Consider the following 14,766-nt stretch of genomic DNA (forward strand, 5'->3'; position numbering starts at 1 on the left):
TCACTTTTCTTTCCTTATATTTAGCTTCTTATATACTTAAATTTTTACTCAAGTGCTTATCTATTAGTTTAAGCATTTTAAAAAGTTTTGATTCGTAGCTAGCTTTTTTGAATTTCAATCATAGTATAATTTTAATATCAAATATTTCAGATTCTATTACATTACGTGTTACCACAATGTTTTCTTTAACATTAACTAATTTTCAATTTTATTATTATTATACATCAGAAGTTATCTATAAGTTCATTGTATTTTCTAGAAATTAGTATACGGACCTTGTGACTTGATTTTTGATTACCTGTTCTTATTTTTGTTATGGTTTATTTGAATTTTAGGGAGTTGATATTATTGTTATCATATTATCTCATTCTTCTATATGTTTTCCATACTGTTACTAATTAATAGCGAAATTTATCGCGTTATTTAACGCTTAAAACATTTTAAACATTTATTTGTTTAAAATAGTGCAATTATTTTAAATCTAATTACGATAGCAAAATCTAATTGCTTATAGCATTATATTATTATAATTTTATTTGCATTCGAACAATGGAAACATTTCGCAACCTATTAACTAATTATTATTTAAAGTAAGTAAAAGTAATGTTTAACATAAATTTTTGTTAACAACTTCTGAAGTATAAAACGTTAGTTTTCACGTTTATCTCGCGATTAATTAAGAAAATATAATTCCTGTTTATTCTATATAAGTAATAATATATTGAATATCACGTAGATTACCTATGATTTATATAATTTACGGAAAAATGAATTTATACTTTTAGATACAAGCGATCGTTATTTAAAATTTCAATAATATATACTTTTCATATAATTGAACCTATAAAAACATACATATACATATGTATGTGTCGTACGTGTTTCGTCATTGTTAATTCGAAAAATCTTTTACATATGGAACATTCACTATGGTTATTTAATTTTTTATTCCGCTAGTGGGCAATTTCGCGTGTCTACTACGAATTTTTTCTACCTCGGCTTAATTACTCAGTCTCAGAAACCGTAAGGTCGTCGTTGTCGTCACCGTCGTCGTCGTCGTCGTCGTCGTCGTCATCGTTGTGCACGGACAGAGTTCCACGTACGAATGTGAATTAGTGTTAATTCACCTTTGTTACATGGGTATCTCCTCATTTGCAGGAGACTTAATTAATTCAGTTATCTGCCTGGAGGAAGCCTCGAATTCCACCTGCGTTACGAGTGTCGCAGGATTGTGTTTGAGAATACGTGTTGCGCATAATCAAGCCCCGTTCTCTGTACATTCGGTGTCCGGGCAATGGGGTATAACACCGAGAATTTCTATTTTCCTTCGAAACAATTCAAACCTGAAGACAACTGGGAACGTTTTCTGCGATAAACAACACTTACGTGCTTGGAATACGCTCTCGAGGATCGACTTCCCCTTTTGTTTCTCGCATTTTTCCCTTCCCAGATAATACTGTCCTCCCTGTCTATCTCGGGCCACTATCATAACACGAAACGTTTTAAGAACTCGAAACGGAGGAAGGATACGCACGCTCGCTTCCAGACGAAATTTTGGATAGAAGATGATTTTCGGACACGAAGTTACGCGGCTTTATACTTAAGAAGCTTGTATACTATCGCTTAAGAGTTTTCGCACGCTCGTTTATTTTCTTCGCGTCATATCTATTTTTGCGCTTACCAGCATTTATGAACGTCTCGTTTTAAGTCTACCGCAATTCTCTTCAGATTTATAAAGGCTCTCGATTTTAATCTTACCCTAGATCTTGTCTTGAATCTAATGTTGAAGCACGAGCCTTGCCGGGATTCAACGAGGTCTTGCTTAGAACTAATCTCCAACTCGCTTAGAACTTTAACTTATTTTCGCGTATCTGCAAGCTGAATGTACATTCCTGGATTCCATCTTAGCTTCTTGCACGGATCCACTCTCATACAAGTACAAACTTGCTTCTTTAAGTAAATGATCAACGTAAGCTTGTATAAACTCCTTGATAATTTCAAAGGAATATTTACGTGGTTTTGATATTTCAAAGAGTATTTTCTATCGTACTGATCAAGTATCTGCGATAAAATGTAGCGGTATGTTCACTTAATATGTTATAATTTTAGTCAGTTAGTGACTTTAACAAAATTTTTGTTCAAAATGAATTCCAATATAGAGGAATGACATTACGAGGAGTTATAGCTTGCGAGTACTGCGCAGAAAGAGTTATTTTGCAGACTCTTTAATCATTCAAGAGTTTCCTTCGTGTTCGTATTCTTCTAAATTTTTAGAATCTTTAAGTCGTTGAGGCTCGAACCTCGTCGAGAGGATTCATTAAACGGGCATATTAGAGATTCTTTGAAACGCCAGCACACTAGCAATTACAATAAATTATTGCAAAACCTTGTGTTCGTATAACGCTCTTTTCACAGGTAAGGAAAGTAATTAAGAAAGTTAGGTAATGCGTCCTCTCATTTTCATAATCACCACGCGAAATGGTATAAATTAACAGTAAACGTAAATCAAGGACGTTTTTAAGGGCTGCGGGTTGATCAGTTAGCTGTGTACCGCCGCAATATACCGAGTTTATATAAGGCGTACGATTTTTTTAAGAACTTGTTTACGTCTCTGTGAAACAAGAACATTTTAAAGATCTTCCACTCGAAGCATCGTTCTTTCGCAACATTTCCATCAGATCAGCCGAATTTTTACTCTCGAAGCTTTGAACGATCTAAATTATATAATAAAAATATACGGAATTATTATTGTCATATGGGATTGAACGATTCCAACTAGTCGTCGAAGATAGAAAAGTGAAAAAATCCCAAGAAATTCGAGGAATTATTTGGAAGCTTGCAAGAAAATTTTCTACCAAATGTATAATGATGCTAGCAAAAAAAAAAAGAAAAAAAAAATACTTATTTTTGTAATTTTCTACTCTCACCCCTTGAAATCCTCTTTTCACGAATCTCACGTTCTTCTAACATGGGACTGAATTATTTTGAGTTGTGACGCTTTTGAAATACACGCGCGAATTGCCAATGAGGTAAAATTAGGTAGTTTCAAGTTGTATGTGCACTGTACGGTTGTCTGACGTATAATACGTTTATATGAGATTTCTGCAAGCGTTCAAATACTTTGTACAAATGCGAATAAATCGATATTTTCATTAATCGAAAAGTAGACAATCGTGGTGCTAAAGGGAGACGTTATAATCTACGCGGAAGCGTGTAAATTCGAAGTAATGACGACTAATCGTTTCGTAGAAACCATATTTTTCCATGGTATTGTCCACTCAATCTCTTGGACAGTGTATTTCAACCATTTTATTTCGCGAACACGATCAGCATTATTGCGCGCACTATAATTGAAGTCGATCGTGTCCGCTACGTTGATCAATACAGTTAAATAAATCTGGCGAATAAACCGCGTAATCGTACGAACGAAACCGCATAGCCGATGGTTATGACGATTACTTTTTAACGATTTAATCTGGGCAATTAATAACGATCGTCCCATAAATTTGAAAATTCCACGAATGAAAGAGTAACCTCTACTCTATCTAGATCGTTCATCAGACTGCGAATATTCATGCGGAAGTTTTACCAACGCTACCAAAGAAATAGAATCTAAGCAGAGATTTCTTTCGCTCGCTAAATATTATAACCAGTGGTATACTTTGGGTATTTTATATATCTTTATATTATATGCATGCAATACGGTTGTTTGCAATTTTAAATTTTCCATAAACGTGAAAAAAACCGCCGTCTAATTATTCAGAAACGTTCGCGAATGACGCGAATTTGCCAATGCATTACTATTGAAAATACGATGAATCCGAGTATAAAACGCGAACAGGTTCTGAGAGTATCGTCTTTGTATTCGGTCAACCGCGTGATCCGAAGGGGTTCGTAGGGGATGAAGTAAGAACGAGACACCCGGTAGCCCTTTGCTCCGTCGTGCGAATAATGCATTCAGTCGAGCTAGGAGACTTTGCGCCGCTGCGACGTCTTCTATCCGAGAAAATGGTTCGCAATTTCGACATGGGGCGAGGTAGGGGTTGGAAGAGCGGTGTGCCTATAGCCCGTATGGCCCCTATTACAAATCCAATACCCACCTAGCAGAATGGTATACGGCGTCTTTTTTCTCTTTCTTTCTTCGTCTTCTCTCTTCCTCTTCCTTTTCGTCTCTTTTCTCTGCTCGCTCAATCTATCTCACGACCGGCGTACCTACTAGGCTAGAGCCGCATCCTGGTGCGATGCCGCTATAAAACATATTCGCTGACAGCGACAATATTCCCCTTGGTGCAGAGTCGACAGAAGTAACGCTCTTGGCTCATGGCGCGGCCTGAAAGAAAATGTCCGCTTCGTGCGGCCGATCGCGCTCCAGGAATATCGCTTGTGATCGGTCGAAAAGGGCTATGCCAAATTCAACTGGCTGGGGGATTCGAGTCACGAGTGAAGCGTTACGCCCTTCTGCAGCGGCGATCGCCTCGTAAATCTCTAGATTATTGGCACTTTTGCTGATGAGTGATTTAGCGCACGCTACGGGAAACGTAACGTTGCCTGTTGTTTGCGGATTTCGGGCGAATCTTTCGTTCCGGTTTATGGCTGATTTTCTGCGTCAGTCTTAGAACGCTTTAGCAGAAATTTGATAAATTCGTTACTGCCCTGAACGCTTTGCGCAAGGAACAGTGAAATTTCTGTACAAGGACGCACAAAAATATTAGCGTAGATCAGATTTCTCACTCGATCCCTTCTCCAAATGTAACTTTCGATGGCTATCTTTGCGAGGCTTACGTCCTTGAGCCGAAACTCATTCCAAACCTTTTCCAATTGCGTTACGTTAAAGCATTTCCTTTTATTCGCCAAGTGACGTAGAAATTAGAAGATCGATGAAAACGTGTTTCGATTATATGAATTTTCATTTCAATTGTCATTAAAATACTTGTTTTCATCTGCCAAAACGCATGCTATATTTTTCCCTGTAATCTTCGTATTGTAACCACTGCGAGTTGATACCGCTAAACACGATCCTCATAAGAGAACAAACATGTTCGTCGAGAGGAATACAGGAATTGCTAATTCGCTCTATCTGATTACGAATTTTATTTGCAACTATACGATCTAGTTACGGTGCAGTAATAGTGGATGCAAGCGACGTCGTACCATGTTAGACAGCATGGAGGTTGTTGTGGCCGGTTGCACGAAAGCTGGCTCGTTGATTAAGAGACAACAGTGCTTCAAAAACGTATCGTCACTGACGGTGACGATATCGTCCTTGGAAAAGACTTAACAATAGGACCATCTGTGGGCAAACGTGGGAAGAATATCGGTCCTTGAATCGCTGCGTAAAATGTTGGCTCTTAAAGCTCGTCTTACGACAGTGCCAAGATAAATAAAACGCCTTGATAGCTGCGATTTAGTTTAAATACAAATCAGTATCTATCTTCGCGTTAATAAACTGCTTGATAATTTCATGGGGAAGCAGGAAGACGATGACACAGAAAATATGGCCATTCTATATGTGTATAATCACAACCATGTTACAACTTCTTACAAACATGTTAAACAAAAAATAAAAAACGGACATGCTCAAAATAGCAGCCTGGAACTCCAACGGCCTACAACAAAGGGCCCTAGAAACCAAAACATTCCTATATCACAACAACATTGACATATTACTCGTATCAGAAACGCACTTCACCACAAAAAGCTACATAAAAATACCTTACTACACTATATACGACACCAAGGAAAAGCACACGGAGGGACCGCAATAATAATAAGAAATGATATCAAGCACCACCTACACAGCCAAGTTAGTAAGGAATATTTACAATCAACCACCGTTACTGTACAAACTAGCAGCAACCAACTACAGCTGTCAGCGGTATATGTACCACCGAGACAAACTAACAACACAAATGTGGGATGAGTACTTTCAACAATTAGGCGACAAGTATATCGCAGCAGCAGACTACAACTCAAAGCACACACTATGGGGATCAAGAACCACTACACCTAGAGGTAGAGTCCTGGAAAAATACATAAAAAACAATAACCTCAATCTATTATCCACAGGTAGACCGACATACTAGCCGATATACCTGAGCAAAATCCCTAACCTACTTGATTTTACAGTTACAAAGGGACTAAATGGAAATAAAATAAATATAGCACCCAGCCTCGAGCTTAGCTCCGACCATACACCCATAATAATTACATACAGAAACAAGCCAATACTCTACAGCAACTCAGAGACGCTATGCAACAAATCCACCAAATGGCAAATATTCAAAGAGATAATTGAGAGTAAAATCAACTGCAACATCCCACTGAAAACACCTGAACACATCGAACAAGCAGTAACAACACTCACAGAAACTATAGAAGAAGCAGCAAGGGCAACCACTTTACCTGAATCAACCATTAGACAAACAAAAATAATTCCGCCAGACATCCTCGAAAAACTTAGGGAAAAAAGGAAAGCGAAAGCAAAATGGCAAAAACATAGAACAAGAGAAAACAAAAAACACCTAAACAAACTTGCAAAAGAAATAAAAAACAAAATAAAAGAACACAATAACAACGAGTTCACAAAGTTCATAGAGTCACTATCTGCACACGAGAACTACAACTACTTACTATGGAAAGCCACAAAAAAAAAAAAAAAAATAAAGAAGACAATAAAATTAGCCCCAGCAATCAGAAAAGCAGACAACACATGGGCAAGAAGCAACGAAGAGCAAGCTGAGGAATTTTCCAACCACCTATGCAACACATTTACACCACACAATATCAACAACAGCAACCTCAATTGTCACACGGACGAGTATGTGCCAACCACTAGTTCCGCAACTGACAAGCAATACACCATACCTAAAACAACAGCTTAAGAAATTAGAAATATAATCGAAAAAACAAAAAACAACAAAACACCAGGAATTGATCTAATCAATGGTAAAATCTTGAAAAACCTTTATCCAAAAGCGATAAGACTTATAACAATAATTTACAACGCAATAATAAGAATCGGCTACTTTTCTAAACCATGGAAAATAGCCCAGATCATAATGCTACCTAAACCAGGCAAAGACTCACACCAAACATCATCCTATAGACCAATTTCACTACTTCCCGTGCTCTCCAAAATACTAGAAAAAGTAATATATGCCAGACTAAAAACAATAATAGATAAGGAAAATCTAATACCAGACCACCAATTCGGATTCAGAAACAAACATTCCACTATAGAGCAAATGCACAGGCTCGTCAACGAAATAATACTAACAATAGAAAACAAATAATATTGCACAGCCCTCTTCATGGACATAGAAAAAGCTTTCGACAAAGTAAACCACGAAAGACTACTACAAACAATCAAGAAACAATTCCCGGAGCAAATACACCAACTAATAAAATCATATCTAAGCAACAGAACCTTCGTAATAAAAATCAAAGACGCATACTCAGAAGTCAAAGACATCAAGGCAGGGGTCCCGCAAGTAAGCGTCTTAGGACCAATACTATACACACTCTACACGGCCAACGTACCAACAACTACAAATAGCAAAATACTGACGTTCGCGGACGACACAGCTGTACTAGTCAGGCACACTAACCCAGTAACAGCAGTCGCAACATTACAAAAACATATCACAAAAATAGAAAAGTGGCTGCAAGCTAAACAAATCAAAGCTAACCCTAACAAATGCAACCACATCACATTCACACTGCGAAAACAGATACCACCAAACATCTTCCTGAATGGCACGCAAATAATACAAACTAGGCAAGTCAAATACCTAGGGCTACACATAGATTCACAACTCACATGGAAACAGCACATCAAATCAATAATAGACAAAATACAGACAGCAAGGAGACAAATGTACTGGCTAACAAGTCGAAAATCCAAATTAAGCACTGAAAACAAGTTAAGAATATAGAAATCAATCATAAAACCAATCTGGACATACGGAATCCCGTTGTGGGGAACAGCAGCAATGAGCCAAAGCAAAATTGAGACAATACAAGCTAAGATTCTTAGAACGATAGCAAACGCCCCATGGTACGTTAGAAACGAGGACATTCGAAAAGACCTGGCAATACCAACGGTCAAGGAGGAGATTAGCAGACTTGCAAGAAGGTACAGAGAAAGAATAGAAACGCACTCGAATCGGCTGGCAGCGGCAACGGTCAACACATCAAACATAGAAAGAAGACATCAAACCTCCATCTAGATATAATACTTTACCAAATGTCCTTCTGGACAAATTCTAAAATCCAAATAAATAATAAAAAAAAAAAATTCTATGTGTGTATATTTTATATCCTTTCTTTATTGCGTTATCATAAAATTTCATTAACTTGCTAGACTCTAGTCAGAAATTATTTACGCGTGCGAAGACGAGACAGTAAACTCATCGTGTGAAGTGGATCGCGACATTTCCAGGATTACGGTATTATTTGTTCAACTAATTCCAACAAAATCCTAAAAGCCAGTTTACAGAGACGCGAGATACGTTATCCTGTAAAATACAAGAGTAAACAGGTATTTGGGAGATTGGTATTTTTCGGTATGAAAGGAACGCGAGAGCTAAGAAATTGCAGTGGTGCATGTATTGTCGCGGCTTGTTTTAAATTTCACGCGACCGCCCCTCTCAGAAATATGTTTACTCGCGAAACGCGTTCCTTAAGTTAACACGTACCATGCATACGAAATATCTCGGGCCGCTTCCTGCAATCTTTATTCCGCCGCTATTAAGTGTAATGTTCATCCAGAAAAGCGCTACTCAGATTCAGGGTTGCCAGACATTCCTTTTAGCGTTACGGGGATATGTATGGGAACGAAGCGTAGCCACGCGCTATGCACCAAATTTCTCACCGTGCATTGCCCGCTCATCTTCTTTCGGAATAGAAAATAGGTTCAGCGTTAGATAAAGAGAAGCGACTCTGTTTGCCGGTCAATCCCTCGTGGACTTGGACAGAACGTTTTATATAAATACTTGAATAGATTCCTGACATAAACGGATTTAACACTTTGCTTTTGCAGAGGGATCCGCATCACACCCCAAAGGCGTATTCTTTTTCATTCTTTATGTAGTTTCGCAGAGGGCTTTCGCAGAATCTCGAGCCGTCCTCCTTGTAACCGTCAGATTCTTTGTAAAGTACTCTTTCTCAAAGGTTAGCATCAAACAAGCAAGACGTTTGAATAGCGCAACCAGGCGACGCGACGTTGCGTTGCGTTTCGTGTTTTATTAAGTTAACCCGAGGACAGAGAAGTTTTATAAAAGAAGCAAGAAAGTAAATAAGACGAGAGAATGGCTTTTCTTATTTTTTTCCTTTCTTACGTTTCGAGTTAACTACTTAGTTTATTCCAAGATGGCTCAAAGTGAAAAGGACCTGTTACATCTAAAGGCGTATGGTTGACGAATTTTCGCAGAAGCCGACGTACGATATTTTTAATATCCTCGATGTCTGAATATTACGAGTAATATCTTTAAAAATCCGAAGAGAGAAAGAGAGAGAGGAGAATTGTGATAACACGAGAGTTACGACAACGTATCGAATTTATTTCGCTGTCCTCCTGTAAAGAAGCGAAAAATATGTCGTGCCGTGTTCGTACATATGCAAGCAACGGAATGATATAAATAAAGATTCAAAGTTTCAAGCTTTTCCTATCGGTAATTCAGCTTGAAATTCCTTCATCGTTTTTAAATCATTCTTTCCAGCGAGTTTTAAGTTTTCTTGTTTTCGTAAACTCGAAGGGAATTTGCCTCTGTAGAGCTTGAAAAATGCACGTGTCGAACGAATCGACGAATATATCTATAAAATGTTCGTCGGTAACGGAGTTAGCGAAACAGCGCGGCGCATTTCCATTTCAAACATCGAAATTTCCCGCATGTAGAAGGAAAACGAAATTCCTCGTATTGCTTCCGGTTATCCCGCGAAATTGATGGCGAGAATGAATTTATTTGTAATTTTTGGTGCGCGATACGTCTAAGGGGAAGAGCACTGTAAAACAAAATTCAAGCGGCGCGCGTATAATCTTGTTATCGGGGAGAATTTAAAATTGGCTCCGGGCTGGAAACCTTTATTCCGCGCAAACGACTTTAATACACGTAGACACACACAGGATGCTAGTTATTCTATGTTGGTTACAATTTTTGTTAGTCCGGAATTTAAGTCGTGGTTGTGTGTAGAAGTTGGTCGATATAAAGGACCACGACTGGAGGTTGCACATGTTTTGTACATGTACGTATATGTATGGATCCAGTGTACGTTGTCGGGCTTGAAATGTCGGCAAAAGAGGATCGTAAAACGGCCAGGGTATTACGCTGTTAGTAGCGAAGTAGACGAGCTACACGTTGATTATTTTTACAGTTACGGTCTGTGCTCCATGGTCTAGACCAGTGGTTAGTGTGCCAGTCATCTTTTGTACCATGCTCCGAGTACACTTGAAAGCGTTTCCCGAGTGTTCGCCATTTGAATATGATAGAATAGAAACATCGCTGCCAGCTTCATTTCGTTAAAGGAAGAATTAATGACGTTATCCTGGGCAGTCGCGTAAGCTCTTGTCTCGCTGTGTTTTTTTTATTTTATTCCCTCAAGGATATTTTGACATATGTATATTGGAAGATATTTCGCTTGTTTAAACGCATAGGATGGAAACATATAAAGACAGAGGCGACAGTAAAAGATAGAACGAGAATGTTACCTCTTTTCTTCGCCTTTGTATGAAATTGCTTGGAAAATCGTGTCTTCTGAGGGAAGAGAGATTCGCGTTCGAGGAGACTTTTCGAAGCTATAAATTTGAATTTGAAATTCGAAGCTATAATTTTCTACTAAGAATATAACTTACGTTAAAATTTAAGGCTCTACGCGGCAGAGTATAAGTGAAAAGATAGGTTTTACGTGCAATTCGTTGACAATATGTTGCATTTTAGAATTGCTCTTTTATAAAAGACATGAAATCTGATTTATCATGTGTACGGATAGAACGTGGAAAGGAATTCTTGTTTAAACTAGAGAGCTGAAGTATTAATCGCATGAGTTATGCTAGTGGAACATACCATGAGTCAAAGCTAATTCTAAAATTCTTAAAAGTGAAATTTCATTACCTGTGACGGGTAGATAACGCACGTTCGTTTACTTCAGTGACTTGGGTGAAAAATGAAACGATAAAATTTATTTCGTTCTTGTACCTGTAATTCTGTAAAGATTATCATTTTTTTTTTTAATTGACAGGTATTTGATATTAGAAGGGAGAAAGTATAAATTATCGAGGCATATCTGAAATTTGTAAGATGCTAGTACCACCTTTTAAAGGCTAATGTGTTGCATTAGTATTTCTGCAGAGTTTAGCTTTCGCAAGGATGGTATTACATTTCTGAAATCAGGAGTAACCAGAGCGCAACGTTCAAATTAACTTTCTAGTTTAACCATCTTGCCTTAAGTAAAGTTAGATGTAGCCACGTACATGCCAGTAAAGTACTTTTCTGAGACTGTTTTAGCTCGTGTATCGCAATCTTTTTAGACGATGAAAGCTTTCACGATCTAAACTGTAATATTTTAAACGTTTACTGAAAAATAAATTTCGTGCGTCTAATACGCGAACATTAGCACGAATCATATTCAAATAGCTAAATTCTCGTTTAGCTATGTCCCATCCTCACGGGGAAGTTATCTTTTAGGATGAATTCTTTTGGCAATGATTCTTAAAATTCGTTGAATTCTGTTCAAAATCTGAAACAATAAGACTGCGCAAACACTTTAGTGAGATACACGATTTATTTTCTTTTTAAATACTTCCGTACTGTGAAATATTTTGTTATAAAATAATCATTATTACCTCGTATACTAATAAGCAAATATATTATAAGGTGGTTTGGAAAAATGATCCTTTTCTATGTTATATAAAGACTTTCGTAAAGATTATTCTATTGATTCATTAATTAAGGACCAACGTTGCGTTAACATAGTATTTAATTGTCAATTTCTTCCTAATCAATTTACATCATTGAATTTTATTGCATTCGCATAGTGATTATGAAAAAGTATCCCAAAAGTTTATTTAATATTTTTCTACTATTATTTCTCCACCATTTACATCTTCCAATATCACGAAGTTCAAAGAAATTCAATTATATTATGACAATAATCTGTTTCCTTTCGAATCGCATTACTTCTTCCACTTCACTGTGTCGTGGGCTTCTGTAACGTATCTATTCATGCAATAGGTACGCTTTTTGTGCCTTGACGAAACATCAACTTACTTTGTTCATATTTCCTAATAACGTTACCACTACGCAACTTCTACACTCCTTTTTTTCACTCCTTAGCCTTCGATGGTTTAACAACCAGTCGCTCGATGCATATTTCGAATCGTCTGGCAAAAGCTTTGCAATCTGTTCTCAGTTCCTCCGCTTTCTCTCCCTCCTTCCCTCCTTCTCTCTCTCTCTCTAACAAAACAAGGTCGAAAGTGTTTATCGAAAGCTGTAATAACGAAGTGAGATGGCCCGTACGAACCGACGAGCAGCGTTAAACTTACACCGGGCATTAGGAGTTCTTCAGCAGGCGAAGGTACGGGAACAAGAAACAGCAACAAACTCTTAGTCGACGGTGCCTGTTGTACTCAAGTACTTAGGGGGAGGTTTCTGTAGAATGGCGACCGTGCAAGTGACGGGCTGCTGCACTCAACCCGCAAAACTTGAGTATGTTTGTACTAGTCCGGAATTTTCGCGCAGCGGAACCTTTTGAAACTTGGGATCCTGGAGAACCGGTTTTCTCCTCGAAATGAATTTCTTCCATAGATAGAAACCGATACTTCGATCCGTCTGTTTCTCGTCCCTTGGTGCTCGAATCTTGCTACTTCTTTCTACTTTTTACGGTCCGTTGTCACTTCCGGCTTTATCTTGGGATAAACGTAAGGAGAACTAAAGGTCTTTTTTGTAAATTTAAGAATTATGTTTTACACGATGCATTACTTACTTGCACTTGCGTGTATTGAGGACGAGTGAATAAAAAAGGCACGAATTCCTTGATCGAGTACAATATCGTTAGATTTTTCAACGATGTTGCGATTTGGAACAATTCAGTGATATTTGAAATATTGTCACGTGCCAATTTTCATTTGAGTAGAACGATATAGAATAATATTACATAAACGATGAGATAGAATATGACGAAGGACGTGATCATTTTTGCGCTGCGGCATAGAATTTCATATTTTAATTTGCCGCAATTACTTGAAACCTTAAACGTTTTATTGAATTTTATAAATTCATAGATGCGGGAAATCTAAATTTCTTTATTTCTGTGTAGAATTGCAAAACGTTATACGCATTGTGTACAAGCTTATGAATCTTTAATATATCCACACGTCATCCATTTATTTAAACATTTCCTTCGTATAAAGGTTCGTTGATTTAGGATTACGTAAACGTCGTATTCATTTACTTTATACGAAAAAATTGGATGTATCGTCTTGTATTAATTGTGCTTTGATCGTAAATCCTAGAATGTCTTTTGTGCTTCTATATATTATACCATTAAATTACCAATGTGTGTACTGATATTCTCACGCGGAAAACGTATTAATTCATTCAGAAAATTATAAAGAATTATTCACATACTTTCTTCTGCTAGATCATATTTTAATATTAATTCCTCTTCTCTAGAATATAACTTAGAAAATTTTAATCAATTTTTCAGACAAACTGACCTTCTTTAAAAGGTATAATATTTAACCTATAATTTCTATTGAAGCTGTAACAATCTATTATAGCGATTGATTTGACAGTCAGTATTTTGGGAATTTAGAAAGAACTTCAAGTGATTAAAATTAAATTGCGGTTTTTTATAGGATATGCATAATATCCATAAAATATACAAAATATTCAGAATTCGTTATGATATTTAGTATGTGAAAAAGATCTCTGTTTTTGCTTTTCCCTTCTGTTACTTATATTCGTAAAAATATAAATTTCGAAATATTTAATAGGTTTAAAATGCCTCTATACGTCATATTATATCATATGATATAAATTTAAATAAATATTGGTAGTCTAAATAATTATAATTAAGACACGACCTTCGATTTTAATTACGAGCTGTGCAATAGTAATAGGTAATAAACATAACAGATAACTTTTATGCGGTATAATGGCGAGCGATACTTTTACGCTCAACAACATAGACTCGTAAAACTGACAAAGTCGTAGAATTCTGTTACGACCTGTTTTCTTCGACTTTCATCTCTTTTCTCGTTTGCTTTCGATGTACATATCTATTCTTATGGCGTGACTGCATTTGTATTTTGCACGTGTTCACACGATCTTGCTCTATTGTGCCGCATTAACGTGGCTTGATGCGAACTCAACGAAGTCTCGAAAGTTAGCTCGTAAATTTTAGTTGATACTCATGTTGGTTGCGGCATAGCGGCGGGTTATCGATGGCACGAAATAACGGCTTGCAACTTTCGTAATAAAATTTCCCCTAATACGAACGTAAATCGAGGCGGGAATTCTTGATTAGAAATTTCCTGTCGATAAAAATACTGCCAGCTTCACGCGAACTATAAAAACTCTTTTCAAATTTGTCTAGCCGATTACAGGCGTTCGATTGTGTCAGGACAATATTTGGTCTCGTTGCTGATTGTTATTGGACTCCAGGTTAGAGAATTGTGTATATCTAGTTGTAATATCTAGTTGACGTAATGCAAACATTTTGTTGGAGAATGTCAATAATCTTGTATCAATAGCGAGGAATTGCAAGACT

General features: G+C 37.1%; 1 protein-coding gene across 4 annotated transcripts in view; it reads left to right on the forward strand.

The window, feature by feature from the left end:
- The window catches only part of LOC139998493 (E3 ubiquitin-protein ligase MIB1-like), a 442,477-nt gene that overhangs the window by 3,826 nt on the left and 423,885 nt on the right, over positions 1-14,766 (forward strand). The window lies entirely within an intron of this gene.

The sequence above is a fragment of the Bombus fervidus genome, chromosome 3 (genome assembly GCF_041682495.2).
Source record: "Bombus fervidus isolate BK054 chromosome 3, iyBomFerv1, whole genome shotgun sequence".
NCBI classification, from domain to species: Eukaryota; Metazoa; Arthropoda; class Insecta; order Hymenoptera; family Apidae; genus Bombus; species Bombus fervidus.